The sequence below is a fragment of the Xyrauchen texanus genome, chromosome 21, assembly GCF_025860055.1.
Source record: "Xyrauchen texanus isolate HMW12.3.18 chromosome 21, RBS_HiC_50CHRs, whole genome shotgun sequence".
NCBI lineage: Eukaryota > Metazoa > Chordata > Actinopteri > Cypriniformes > Catostomidae > Xyrauchen > Xyrauchen texanus.
In genome coordinates this window covers 10899802-10913987 of record NC_068296.1, presented here as the reverse complement: position 1 = coordinate 10913987, position 14186 = coordinate 10899802, and the positions used below count along the sequence as shown (strand labels likewise).

Sequence of the window (14186 nt, the reverse complement as noted above, 5' to 3'; positions counted from 1 at the left end):
AATTTCCATTGGCCTTTTATCAAAAATCAGAGGTGTCTCAGGCTCCCAAGAGTGACCCCTAGTGTCACTACATCGACACAATGTCAAGTGAGTGACAGATAGGGAACATACAATTCTTAAATCACATTCAGTACTTTTATTATTCTCAATCACAATCTTGATTAATGGAAATATTTGTATTGATTATTTTGCAGTCTGTTAATATTTTTTGTATTTTCTATTGATCAGTGCAGCAATAATTAATCAAATGATGATCAATGATGGAAAAGGGCATTATATGTGGGCACATTATATACACAGCACAATGTATTCAATTGCACATTTGGCATTTAAAGAGCTTATTCAGGTCCATGGATCACAGTGGTGGAATGATGCTGTACAGTCCCAAAAAAATATGTACGATCATAGTAGTTTGATGCTTCCTCCTTAACCCAACACTCAAAACCGGCATGCAAGATGGGGATCGTACAGTGCAAATGACATTCAGAACTTTTTTTTTTTGGCCGTGCTTTTGTGGTTATATGATTTGCATAATCCCTTTTTGGGTGCACAAACAGTGTGAAAATAAACAGCGCTATCAGCAGGTACAAACTTTCTGATTAATTAAATTGCTTAAATGTGTAACTTTCTTATTTCACTATAAAAAGGACAAATTTGGAACAAAAGGGATACAGATATATATATATATATATATATATATATATATATATGTTATATATATATATATATAGAGAGAGAGAGAGAGAGAGAGAGAGAGAGAGAGAGAGAGAGAGAGAGAGAGAAAATGGGTTAGTGAAGCTTAACAAACTGCAGACTTGCAAACCACAGCTTGTACTGTGATAGAACGCCTTTTCTTCCCCCACACTGTGAACGAGTGCAAGATGAGTTGAAGGCAGCACACAAGATAAGAATAAGTGAGAGAGATAAAGAGTGTGTGTGATTCAGGTCACTGACACTGCAGCCACAACACACTGCTACCAGAGGCCAGTTGTGTACTGTCCTCCATGTGCTGACCAGAGGAACCCAACCCCCTGAACTGGCTCTGTGTCAATACCTTCACTTTCAGCTGTCATAGCACTTTCACAATCTCCACAAGCAAAGTGGAGCATTGACAGGAAACCACTTTATAGGGAGCACAGACTTTCTCAGAAAGCCATCTTTAAAAACTGGTAGAGCATAGCACTAATGCCAAGGTCATGGGTTCGACTCCCAGAGAACACACATAGTGATAGCACGTTCTTTCAATTCAATAATTCAGTGTAAAGTCAATGTCACTTTGTAAAAAGTCAAATATTGAAGATATACAGTAGATGTGAAAAAAAAACATGTTTGGCCATGTTTGACGTTTTTGTTTGTTGTACTAGAACTAAATGCTGATATTAGCATGAGAGACATGCTGGTAGCTTGCATTATAAAGAAAGCCTTATGCCAATAAACACCCACACATTTCTTTGATCTGGTTAGTTGATGGTGAATAAAAAAAAAGACAAATATTAGACATGGGACTGTTTGTGGTCTTCATAACTGGTGCCATGTAACAAAAACAATATAGCAGCAAAGAAAGACTGTGAACTAAAGAAAATACCCTGCACGAGCAGGGTATTTTATTGCACGATATATTGCACGAGCCTGGGGCGAAATGTAAGTTTCTTTAATAACAAACTAAATGTACTTAAAATTAGCTTATGACTTGTTTTATTAAATAAATTGTTTATTAAAACATGCAAACACTTAAAGTTGAGAGATGTGAATGAATTTTACTATTGTTTATTGTGCGTGCAAATTATATTTTAAGTTGTCATAAACTGAATCATGAAGTTTATTAAGACTAGTTTATTCTCTTTATATGCTTTAGACAGGTAAAAAATATTTGTGTTTGTATTAGGTACTTTAGGTACACATACAGTATGTAATGTAGGAAACATATCTAAGATGTAATCAATATTTGTCAGTCATAGGCTATTCGACATGCAGGATCACAGAATGAAACACTGATAACAATAAACTATTTAAACTTATTATTATAACTTAATTGAATAAAATGTAATAATCAGCAATATGTGTTCAAATATGGCTTTATTTGAATACAATGACAACGGGATGTTAGAATTACGTACTAGTGACATCATTACGTGAAAAAAAAACCCAGCTGAATTGTTATTTGAAAAGGTTCATTGAAACAAACAGTTCGGAAAGAAAGAACCGGTACGCGGTTCACATCACTAGTGCTCATTTCACCAAGAAAGTGCCAAAATGCGTACAATGAGCCACATAAAAACAATTTTGCTAAAATATTGTAATGTGGTTTAATGAGACCAATTTGAAAATATTAAACCGAGTTGCATCTGCAAACAAGTTAAGCTAGACCTTTTCTCAGAACTAACTTCACTTGACGTTTTGCAATTTCTTTTAACCAACTAACTGTTCCCACGGTTATTTTTTGGTATTTTTATGAAGTCAGTTGCCCTCAAGTTCACATGTGTAGTTCATCACATTAACAATAGACACGTTCCACTTTGACAACCAGAACGTCTAAATAATTTTGCCTTAATTTTAAACAGTATTCCCGCAGTAAAAGACTGAATTTCCATGCTGTTCCACGCTGGTTTATGGTTAGTTGGTTGCTAGTTTGGTGCTGGACCTAAAATTACTGATTAACAAGCATGTTCTTTCTGTTGGTTGATCAAGGCAGTCTTGCTGGTTAAGCGAGATAACACATTATCCAATATATGGCATATTCTGGTGACCAGCAATACTAGTCTTTTCAACAGGTATATCAATTGTTTTCGAATTTAAAACATAAGTTTTTTTAATGATATTTTTTTTTCTTGGAAAGTGTGCTTATGCAATCTTTCATTAAAATAAATTAATATATAGCGTATATTTCAAAGTAGCATTCTCTGCTCAGGAAGACATTAAAGGGTAACTAAACCCTAAACCAACTTTTTTTAGTTAATGATCTGTAAGCATGGGGCTTTATTAGTACTGGTCATTGATTCAAGTAATTTTTTTGACATTTGTGTATAAAGTGTTTTAATTCTACAATATATGGTGTAAAAACGTCTGAGTGCTGCCCTCTTCAGGTTGAACGGTGGCTACTGCAGTTGAATTTTCCTATTGGCTGTTGCGGTCATGACGTGCCAGTGACGTAAGCAGGTTCCAGCTCACCACGCCAGATTCATGTACATGTCGTCTTGCGACCCTGTGAGGAATAATAATAACATAGAGTCTGACAGCAGCTGTCAATTAATCCGTCACTACGAGTCTCAGGTGCCACCCCCAACCCCCGCTCAGCCCCGCACTCGGTTTGTTCCCTCTATCCCCGCCGGGGTCTGCCCACCTTTCCAGCATTTTCAAATATTTCTAGTGGGTGGAGTCAGACTCTGAGCAGGTGTTTAGTTACCCTTTAATGTGAAGCATCTGTGTGCAACAGTGCTGGAGAGGATCCCATGTAAATTTAGCTGTGGACGTGCCTCTCATTTAGCCTGCCTGCAGACGCATAAAGCAATGATTTATTGATCCCACCATTTGGCCGGCTGCTCCAAAGCTGAATTAATCAGGTGTGAGACACATGGAGCCTTCAGACAGACAGAAAAAAGAGACAGGCAAAATGTGGAGAAAAGGGGCAGCATGACTCAAATTGGAAACATGTGCTTTTAACTTGTCCAGTCTAGCTGAACATATCTTATCTGTAGATGAGAGAGGATGACCCTCACAGTGGAAGGCTGACTCAGGTCTGGGAACAGAGGGCTTGGCCCATATCTCAGCCACTGGTGGGAGGAGCTTCTGGGCTGTGACTGATCCTCATACTATCCATGCCTCACTTTTTCTATCTTTCAGTAGCTTTGATGTACAACTGTTGCATTTTAGGCATGCTCTGTCACCGAAGCACTATTTTTATCAGCTCTCAGGTAGGATTGGGTCCAGATGGGACACTTGCGCTTAATGGGTTTGGCTTCAAGATTAGAGGTTTAACAGCATGATCACATGGGACAGTATGCAGCTACCGAGTGTTCCAGAACATTGGCCCTGTTCTGCCAAGTGCAAACATTTTCAGTTTGCAAGGAATATTGGATTAATTACTACATTTGCTGAAATGTGCAGTTTACAACAGAGCAGAATGTGCATAGTACTGTATCTATAATGCAATTCAGTGGACTTGACCCTCCACTCCTAGTGTGATAGTTTTTAGCATCTCTTTTGTTACCATGATAGATTGGACAGTTTTCAGTAAGTTGTCAGCTAGTGATTCATTGCGAACATCGCCCTTGTCTATGTTGTACACTATCAGAAATGTTTTTATTGTGCAGGTAATCTGAACATAGTACAAAGAATGCCCTAATACTGCCATGATACTTTGTTATATGATTACCATATTCATATACCATTGTATTTATATGGTGTTTTAAATTATAGAATACCATGCTACTTCCATGGTACTTCGCTATATAGTCACCATATTCATATACCATTTTATTTACATCGTGCTTCCAATTAATGTTACATGTCCAAAAATATGGTAATACCATTATATTTTTGTGTTTATGTGTAGGCTACTTAGTGTTTTGATTTTCTATTGATTACGAAATGTCTTTACCTGCAGTAGTCGTTCGCAAAATGTAATAATGACCGGTTACCATTGATAAATATCCATTGCAACCAGCATTGTCTTAGTTTTCTATGATTTAAAGTATTCCTTTAGCATATTGGTGAGTGAGAAACTGCTCCAAATTATTCAGCAGCATGCACAAGCATTCTGATTAATTCAGGTTAATATTGTGAACCGATTCAGACTACTATGCTATCATGTGTGACCAATTAATTGTAAAGAACTGACTCAAGAGTGATTCATTTGTGAATCAGACATTTTTAGTTATGATTCAAGTCACCATAAACATCCATATGATGTAGTGTTCTACTGATAAGCTACTTGATTTAAAAACTAACAAAGCTACCGCCTCGCTACTGGAAAATTTAGTTAAGCTAATAGCTTCGCTACTGCCTATTATTCGCAAGAAATAAAAAAAAAAAAAACAAACAACAACAACAACACACATACAAAAAACAAACATAAAAAAGTTATGGCGACAATCTCTCGTCCCAGTTGTTGACAGTTTATATATGGGGGTCAAATGTAACTCTCCACTGGCAGACCAGGGTCCCGCAGGAAGCCTGCAGGATGCTTCTTAAAAGCCCTCCATTTCCTCTAGCTTTGAAGAGGTTCTGTGAGGAGGGCAGGGTGCCATGCCTATATCTGACAGATTTCCCTTTTCCTCGAAGTTTCAGCTGAATTTTCTCTTTAAAAATGGCACAAGATAAAAAAAAAGATTGAGGAACTGAAAGGTGCATTAAAAGAGAACATCTGTCTGGCTTTTGCAAAATTGTGAGCCAAAACATCTGGGGAAAATCTGATCTTGGCATTGCTATAAATAATCACTTTATCTGTGTAATGCTTATGAAAAAGGGGAGGACATGAAATTAATCCGGTGACTTATATGTCTTTAAATGTATGTGACTGAAGGTATAGTATCCACTCATAATATGTAATACAGTAAAAAAATATGGTAAAAACTGAGAATCTATCCATAGGTTATTGAAGGTTTAATGTTTCATATAAAATCACTCAAAAAGCAATACCAAGCCAAACTTTTTTTCTTTAAGTTTAAAAATTTTACTGTTAGAGTACAATATGCTTTTTATTTTAAAAGTCTAGATTATTGAGTGTTGTCTTTAAAAGCAGGTGTGAATATACAGTATGTTCAGAGTTACCACCCAGGCAGATCTCTCTGGGTATCATTCACCTTTATAAATATGCACATACAGTAGGCACATCTGCAACTGCAAGGAATAATGTGAATGAAGAGTTCACACGTGCATGCACACACACACACACACACACACACACACACACACACACACACACACACACACACACACACACACACATATACACACCAATAACTGTAGAGTTTAAAATAAATGAGAAACTAGTATCAGTTTCATGTAGATCTGGCTTTCAGACATGCACTCATTTTCATGCTCCCTCTGTAGTGTGTGTGGATGTGAAAGGAGTAGTAGGTGCCATTTGTGTGGCAAACACCACACAAACACACACAAACACACATCATTAACTGTAGAGTTTTAAAATAAACGAGAAACTAGTATCAGTTTCATGTAGATCTGGCATTCAGACATGCACACATTTTCATGCTCCCTATTTTGTATGTGTGGATGTTAAAGGAGTAGTGGGTGGCATTTGTGTGTGGCAAAAACCATACACACACACACACACACACACACACACACACACACACACACACACACACACACAGGCTTAGCTTAAAACTTATGCTTATAAAGTCCCAGGTATAGGCATTTATCAGTCTGTGTGTCACGATTCCCTTGTTGTCTGCCCTGTGTTTCACTAGTCTTTGTCTCAAACTCCTATTCCCTTTGTAAAAAACGACACTTCCCATGATTCCCGGCCCTCATCACTGCCAGCCCTGTGTCATTGTGCTCACCTGATCGTCGTTTGTCATCATCATGTCTCCTGTGTATTTAAACCCTGCTGTTTCTCCATTCCCCTGTCGATTGTTGATGTGTATGAATGTTGATGCTACGCCCTGTTAACCCTGTTCACCCTGTTCGTGGTCCCTTGATGTTTTCGTGCTTTTGTTTCTGTTTTCCCATCGTGGAGGTTTCGTTTGTTCCTGTCTGTCAATTTTCACTTTATTTAATAAAGAACCACTGCAAGTAGATCCTCGCCCCTCGTCTGCCTTCACCTGCTCATCATAACAATGTGTGTCATCACATCCGGATTCGAATAGTAGCATTATCAAACATCCGCTAATTGTTCTCTCTATGAATGAATGACAAACTTACTGTATATGCATTTGGCGGTGAAAATCAACCATTTAAATTGTTTCCTTGACTTAACACAGCACTTCACCATGTGTGTCATTTTCAACTTTAATGTATAATCGTATCTGAGCGAGATGATTATCAGGGCAAAGTTTCACCAGTTTAAGAGGAGCTACATGCTGTTTAGGTTACTCTCTAAAGTTCGAACGTAAAGTCCTACATAAGTCAGAAGAGACCACTCTCCTGTCTCCTGTTTGTATTTTAAATATAATACAGTTGTAGACACCGTGACAAATGCTTCCACAACCATTGCACTCAAACCAGGATAGGCTATAACTCCACTGCGATGAGGAGGAGGGCGTGGCTGGGCCATGATGGTGCATGGCTGGGCGCTGAATCAGCTGATCAGCAGGACAGCAAGAGAGAGGCACCAGTTCAAGAGAGAGAGAGAGAGAGAGAAAGAGAGAGAAATCCACATTGAAAAAAGAGCCATTACATTTAGGAAACATCTAAAACTGAGTGACCCCAACTCTTATAAAGCCCTTAAAAACCATGAAGTGAATGTTGAGAAGAGTCCCATCATTCATCTGGTCCTGAGGCTCCACAAACAGACTAACAATAATCAGCCTCAGGACACTGACACCCTCATCCACACAATCCGGCACAACCAAATGATTACCTAACTTATTGGAATGAAACAACACAAAAACAAAGCAAACTACAATGTTATTTGGCCCTAAACAGAGATTACACAACAGAAGAATACCTGAGCACAGTCAGAGAGCACAAACTGAGGAAAAACATGACAAGTTACAGACTGAGCGACCACAGCCTGACTATAGAGACGGGCAGATACAGACAGAACTGGATGCCAGAGAGAGCAGGTTATGCCTGTACTGTAGCCAAGGACAAATAGAAACAGAGCTGCACTTCTTAACCACCTGCCCTAATTATAATGAAATTTGAAAACACATCTTTCCCAACATCAATTAAATTTATTTATGTGGACTTCTGTTCCGGCTGCTATGATATTTCTGGTGCACTGTCTAAGTATTATTTTTGCTATTTGTAATGCACTGTGTCTGTGTGTGCACATAGCTTAATTCCATCATGTTTTATTTGTAGCTATGGAAACGTGCCTTAAATGTCACAGCCTCTTATCTGCCACCTGTTCCCTGCATGGATGTGTAAAGGTTAAATTGGCCACAATCCAAGAACATGTTTAATACCTCTAAATTTTAAAACAAAAGCAATAGAACAGTGATGTGCAACCAGTCACGTAGGCTTTTACTGCTTGCCTGGGCTAGAATAATCCACTCTGATCTCTGTATTTAAAGACTCTTTATATTATGACCTCTATACATCAACAATTAAACTGCATTTGGACTTCAGAAATAAATGTGCAAAGTCATAAATAAGCTATATAGGTAACTTTGCACCAGCTCTTTAATAATTCTGCATGCTGATGTGGTCACGTTGACAGAGCTTCAAGTCACACCTAAGGATTATATGGACCAATAGCAATAAGGTGTTTAGCAGCTGGCACTCATTTTGGCCAGATTTGGTTCTTCATGATGTCACACCCACTCGTTCTTCGATTTCGAAGGAAGTACTGTATGACTGGGCCTTTAATATGAGGTTTTATGCAGTTTTAAAATCAGATGTACGTTCTCATAAGTTACTAGGGTATTGCTATGCAGTTGTTAGAGTCTTTTGAGTGGTTGCTAGGTCAATTCATGGAAATTCCAGCAATATAATTCTAGAGGTTTTGGGTAGTTTTGGATCCACTTTGGGAGATCAGTTAGAGTCCAAACAGTTTAAAGGACAGTTCTGAGTTTGGCGGATGTAGCTTGAAAGGCGAGTTACATTCAGATGTTTTGGTCTGAAAAGTATGCTTAAATAGAATATTATTTGGCTTTATAATGTTGGCTTTATAATACATAATAAATGTCATTTTCCGCATTATTAGCTGTAGGATTGTTTAGTCTTATTACTGAGCTACCCTGCTGTGATAAGGAGCAGGGTAAACACACTGAGCATTACCCAAACAGGGTGCACTCACACTGGGCTTACAGGACAAGCAAGAGTGCAGGCTTTGGCCCTGTCATCAACCACAGGCAGGTCAGGAAACATCTGGGTGACTGAAAGTAACAGATGTAATTTGCTGATAAGGGAACAAGTTTACCTCCCATCTTGAATCCCAGCCAACCGAGCTGGTCACTCTCGCATCCAGGTGGGTCCTAACCTTGGCTATGACTCTGTTAGGATCTAAATAATCATATAAAGATTTTTTATTTTTCCACAGACATGACAAACACCTGGCCAGACTGAGGGATAATGAATTACAGCTATTGTTTGGTTATTATTGTTTGATTGTGGGTTTGATCTATTGTCTGGCAGGGGTCTCTGGAGAATCCCTCTAAAAGCAATTTTTCTGCACACCTCTCTGCCTGCATCATTTCCTGTTCCGCTTGGAATAGTTTGAAGTTACAAGAAGTCCAAACTATGAACCAATGGACAGTCATTCATGCATGTCTCCAGTCACTAGAGATTAGTCTGCTTTGAATTGACTGAATTCACATATAACAGAAATGTTTTCATGACAGTGATGTGAACTCCTTAAGCAAAGTCCACTGGAAAAATAAATACACAAATACAATACAATTTTGATATTATTTACTCACACTTGTATCATACTAAACCAATATGCTGTAGATAAATTTAAGAATCTTTACTCAACTCTTTTTTTAAAAGCTATATGTCTGGTGCAGACAGAGAAATCGGAAAGAGTAGGTAGAATTTTCTTTTGTTGAAATGAGTAACAAAGCAGTAACTGTGAGATCCATTTTCTGGGTGAAATGTCCACGGAAGGGTGCCAAAAGCAAGATGTGATGTGAGTTGTTTTCAGCTGTGCAGGCTCTAATATAGTGAAGAAAGAATGTTTATTTATAAATTGTAACCGCCAACTCTACACCTAATCATCAGTGTTGTAAAAATCTGATATTAGAGGAGACAAAGGCAGCCTTCGTCTCGCATTTGTTAATGATTATGCAAACGATTAGATCCTGACAGTATAAATCACCAAACACTTTATTTGTATGAAAAAAGAGCAGACATTCTGCCTGACATATCATTTTGTATTTCAGGGAAAAAAATGGGAAATAATCAGGTTTGTTACTACATGACGGTGTCTAAACGATGACAAATCTCTCATTTTTGGGTGACGTATTCCTGCAAGATCTTGCACAACATTTTGCAAGCCATAGATATTTGGGTTGCTTAAGACCAGTTTTATCTTTAAAGTACTACAATACTAAAAAAACACAAAACTGAAGAAAAGAGACAAGATTCACTTAGAGTTTAGGAAACTTTGTAATACACTGCTGATCTCATGGGACAAACTGCATCTGTTCCTCCTCAGCTAAAAGAAAACTCTCACGAGATTCAGCCCTCAAGCATGCACGTGTCTCTTGTCTGCCTGTTAGTCCTTTTCAAGTCACAAATGAAGGAGTTAAATGCCAGAAATTTTGCTAGCTTCTTTATATTATCAGTAAATAATACATAAATAAAGAAGACTTTGCATTTTCCACTGCTTCGAATATATTTTAGTATTTAATTCAAGCATTTGTGCGACTGATAATCGATGGAGATCACATATTGAGATTTGTAATGACTTTGTAATGACAGAAATGAAAATCTATGAATGATGTGGAACATGGTTATCTGAGGACAAGTATGAGGGAAGGGTTTTGATGTTTTAGTTTTCCAGGATGTATCCCACAGGAAAGCACATATAAGAGCTGTTTTGCAATTCACAGAGTCCACATGCCAGAGTTCAGTGTTCTCTACACACTGAGAAGAGAATATCTGTGAAAATTCACTTCACTTTACAAAATTCATTCATTTGGAATGCCTTGTTCCTGGGTGTGATGACATACTGTAATATACTTGTGTTAACACCTAAAAATTATTCTACTCTCATACAGTTGAAGCCAGAAGATTACATACACCTTAGCCAAATACATTTAAACTCAGTTTTTCACAATTTCTGACATTTAGTTGTAGAAAACATTCCCTGTCTTTGGTCAGTTACGATCACTACTTTATTTTAAGAAAGTCTCATAATACAGCTTTTATTTCTTTGATCACATTCCCAGTTGGTCAGAAGTTTACATACAAATTGTTATTATTTGGTAGCATTGCCTTTAAATTGTTTAACTTGGGTCAAAGCGTATTGGGTAGCCTTCCACAAGCTTCTCACAATAAGTTGGTAGAATTTTGACCTATTCCTCCAGACAGAACTGGTGTAAATGTGTCAGGTTTGTAGGCCTCCTTATTTGCACATGCTATTTCAGTTCTGCCCACAAATTGGGATTGAGAAAATCAGATTGAGGTCAGGGCTTTGTGATGGCCACTCCAATACCTTGACTTTGTTGTCATTTTTCCACAACTTTGGAGGTATGCTTGATGTCATTGTCCATTTGGAAGACCCATTTGCAACTAAGCTTTAACTTCATGGCTGATGTCTTGAGATATTGATTCAATATATCCACATAATTTTCCTTCCTCATGATGCCATCTATTTTGTGAATTGCACCAGTCCCTCCTGCATCAAAGCACCTCCACAACATGATGCTGCCACCCCCATGATTCATGGTTGGGATGGTGTTCTTTTTCTTGCAAGCCTCACCCTTTTTCCTACCCTTTTTAAACATAACGATGGTCATTATGGCCAAAAAGTAAAAAAAAAAAAAAAAACATTTAATCAGACCAGGGGAAATTTAGTTAAGATATTTGTCCCCATGTGCACTTGCAAACTGCATCAGCATCTTCACATGGTCCTTTGCTTTTGTTCTGGGATTGATTTGCACTTTTCGCACCAAACTACGTTCATCTCTAGGAGACAGAATGCATTTCCTTTCTGAGTGGTATGATGGCTTTGTGGTCCCATGGTATTTATACTTTCATACTATTGTTTATACAGATGAACATGGTACCTTCAGGAATTTGAAAATTGCTCCTAAGGATGAACCAGACTTCTGGTAGTCCACAATTTTTTTCTGAGGTCTTAACTGATTTCTTTTGATTTTCCCATTGTGGCAGGATAAGTGATTTTACCATCCTATTGGCCTGGTTCGAGTATGGTTTTGGCAGCCTAATGAGGTGGGAGCTACCATACCATTTAAGGACCCTTATTTTGATGGGTGTATACATGTTCTGGTGAGTCTGGGTTCCTCACTTCCTGGCATTTCCGTTTCGTTTCCATTCAGGTAGGTTGAGGTGTTGCTCACTGTTTAATGATCTCGAGGCTAAAAATGCTGATGTACCATTTTGATTAGAGCGGAGCTGGTGGCGTGCACGTTGTGGCGAGTTTGCGGCGGAGGTCGCTTTCAGGTATGTCTGGTACTTTTTACATTTTCTAGATTGCATATTGTGGAGGTATTTATTGTATTTTGTTCACAGTAACAGCAGCCTTAGCAGGTGGGTGAATGATGGTCTGTACACTAAGCCGCAGGTTGTGTTGTGAACAATCATACAACTTTGCGTCTGGTGGTTGCTCAACCAAATTGTAAGTACGCCTCTCCCTTTTTCACATCGGGGCTCGTTAGATGTAATTTAACTGTGTCTTTTTCTAAGGTAAGCATGGGGAGTTGAACATCTAACCCTAAATCAAATCGCTAGCCGAAGACGCTATATGTGACGCTGCTGCTGTTTTGCTTTTGGGCATTTTGTCTCTTTTGTTTTGCTTATGGGCATTTTGTCTCTTTTGTTTTGCTTACAGGCATTTTGTCTCTTTTGTTTTGCTTAAGGGCATTTTGTCTCTTTATTTTGCTTATGGGCATTTGATTCTGCTGCTTGCTCACCGGCAATTGTTTGGCTGTTATGCTTTGCGGCTCGCATGGTTGTCCGGTTATGAGCCTCGCGTTTGCTGTGCTGCATATCATCTCCTAATTGTGTAGTTTGTTTCCACTTTGTGCTTTGTGCAGTGTCTTTCTTTTTTTGTTTACTTTAATTGTTGCTATAGTGTTTAGTTATCTTGTGGCTATTGTTTTGATTTTTAGGTTGAGTAAATTTGTTTTGTGACCACATATAGTGTGAGACGGTTTGTTAAATTGGTCCATGTCTCTGCCTCCAACCTGTTATTTCAGGTTGGTATTTACCACACTGTCACTTTATACTTGATGTGGTGTATGTTGTGTTATTGTATATTGTTATTTCTGTGTAATCTTGGTCTAATTTGTGTTTCTCTTTTCTCCAGGAACCAGTGAGGTCTTTGTGGGGAGCAGGGGAGGCTAGCTGTCTTGATTCAGTGGTGTGCTTCACAAGTGTGTTAAATTTGCCGACACAACTTTATGGTGCGTGTGGTGTTTGATGATTTGGTGTGAATTTGAGGTGAGTTTGGATGATCTCCCGAGTCGGCTGGCCTGCCTTGTTCCTGCTAAGCCTGGCCCTGGAGAATTGTTAGTTGTTTTTAAATATTTATTGTGCTTAAAGGGAGAGACAACCTATAAAAGTATGTTTTTTAGCAATGCTGAAGTGTCAATAAAAGCTATATTTTTGTATTGATACTCACGTCACCCTTTTGCTTATTTCTTTGCCTTCAATTTGTACAACTTACCTGTGTGTCCTTTATTAGGAGTATTTCCCTGCCTCTCCCCTAGGGTGGCGAAGATGCACTAAGTTTGAAGTACACAGTACACCTCCTATCAGAATTTAATTGGCTAATTGTCTAAAGGCTTGACATCATTTTCTGGAATTTTCCAAGCTGCTTAAAGCCCCAGTTAACTTAGTGTATATAAACTTATGATGCACTGGAATTGTGATGTAGTCAATTAAAAGTTAAACAATCTGTCCGTAAACAAATACTAAACTACAGTTTGCTAATATTAAATCTTTGAAGTGGTTAAAAAATGAGTTTTAATGACTTCAACCTAAGTATATGTAAACTTCTGACTTCAGTATATATGTATACTGACCCTCATTACATTCACACACAAACACCAGCATTGCCCCGATCTCATTCACAATTTGCAGTAATTACCCCAACAACCGACTTCACAACTCCCAGAGGAGTGCTGGGCCTACACTGGGATGGGCAATCTCACAAACAGGAAGTGGAGGAAACAGCAGTGAATGTAAGAGGAAATGGGGACATAGGGAGAGGTGTACAGCCACAATGCTGATGGAGGAAATGGAGGATTATAAATAGACAAGCGGCCTTCCTCATGCTGAGTGCCGGGTCATGGCTGAAACCTCAGACAATAGACAAGCTGTCCTTGAGGTCAGGGCTGAGAGTAAGGGTGGTGGGGCTGGGGTGTGTTAGG

General features: G+C 38.5%; 1 long non-coding RNA gene across 3 annotated transcripts; it reads left to right on the top strand.

Annotated features, from left to right (window-relative positions):
* The first annotated feature begins 1536 nt into the window (after positions 1 to 1536).
* LOC127661889 (uncharacterized) lies at positions 1537 to 13271 on the top strand. 3 transcript variants are annotated; one of them, XR_007972804.1, is made up of 4 exons: positions 11898 to 12081; positions 12201 to 12255; positions 12325 to 13010; positions 13121 to 13271. It is a non-coding gene; the product is annotated as an uncharacterized LOC127661889 (long non-coding RNA). The 3 variants fall into 3 exon arrangements; XR_007972802.1 differs by adding an exon at positions 1537 to 1641 and having other exon boundaries at positions 11965 to 13010; XR_007972803.1 differs by having other exon boundaries at positions 11898 to 12255.
* Positions 13272 to 14186: the final 915 nt, after the last annotated feature.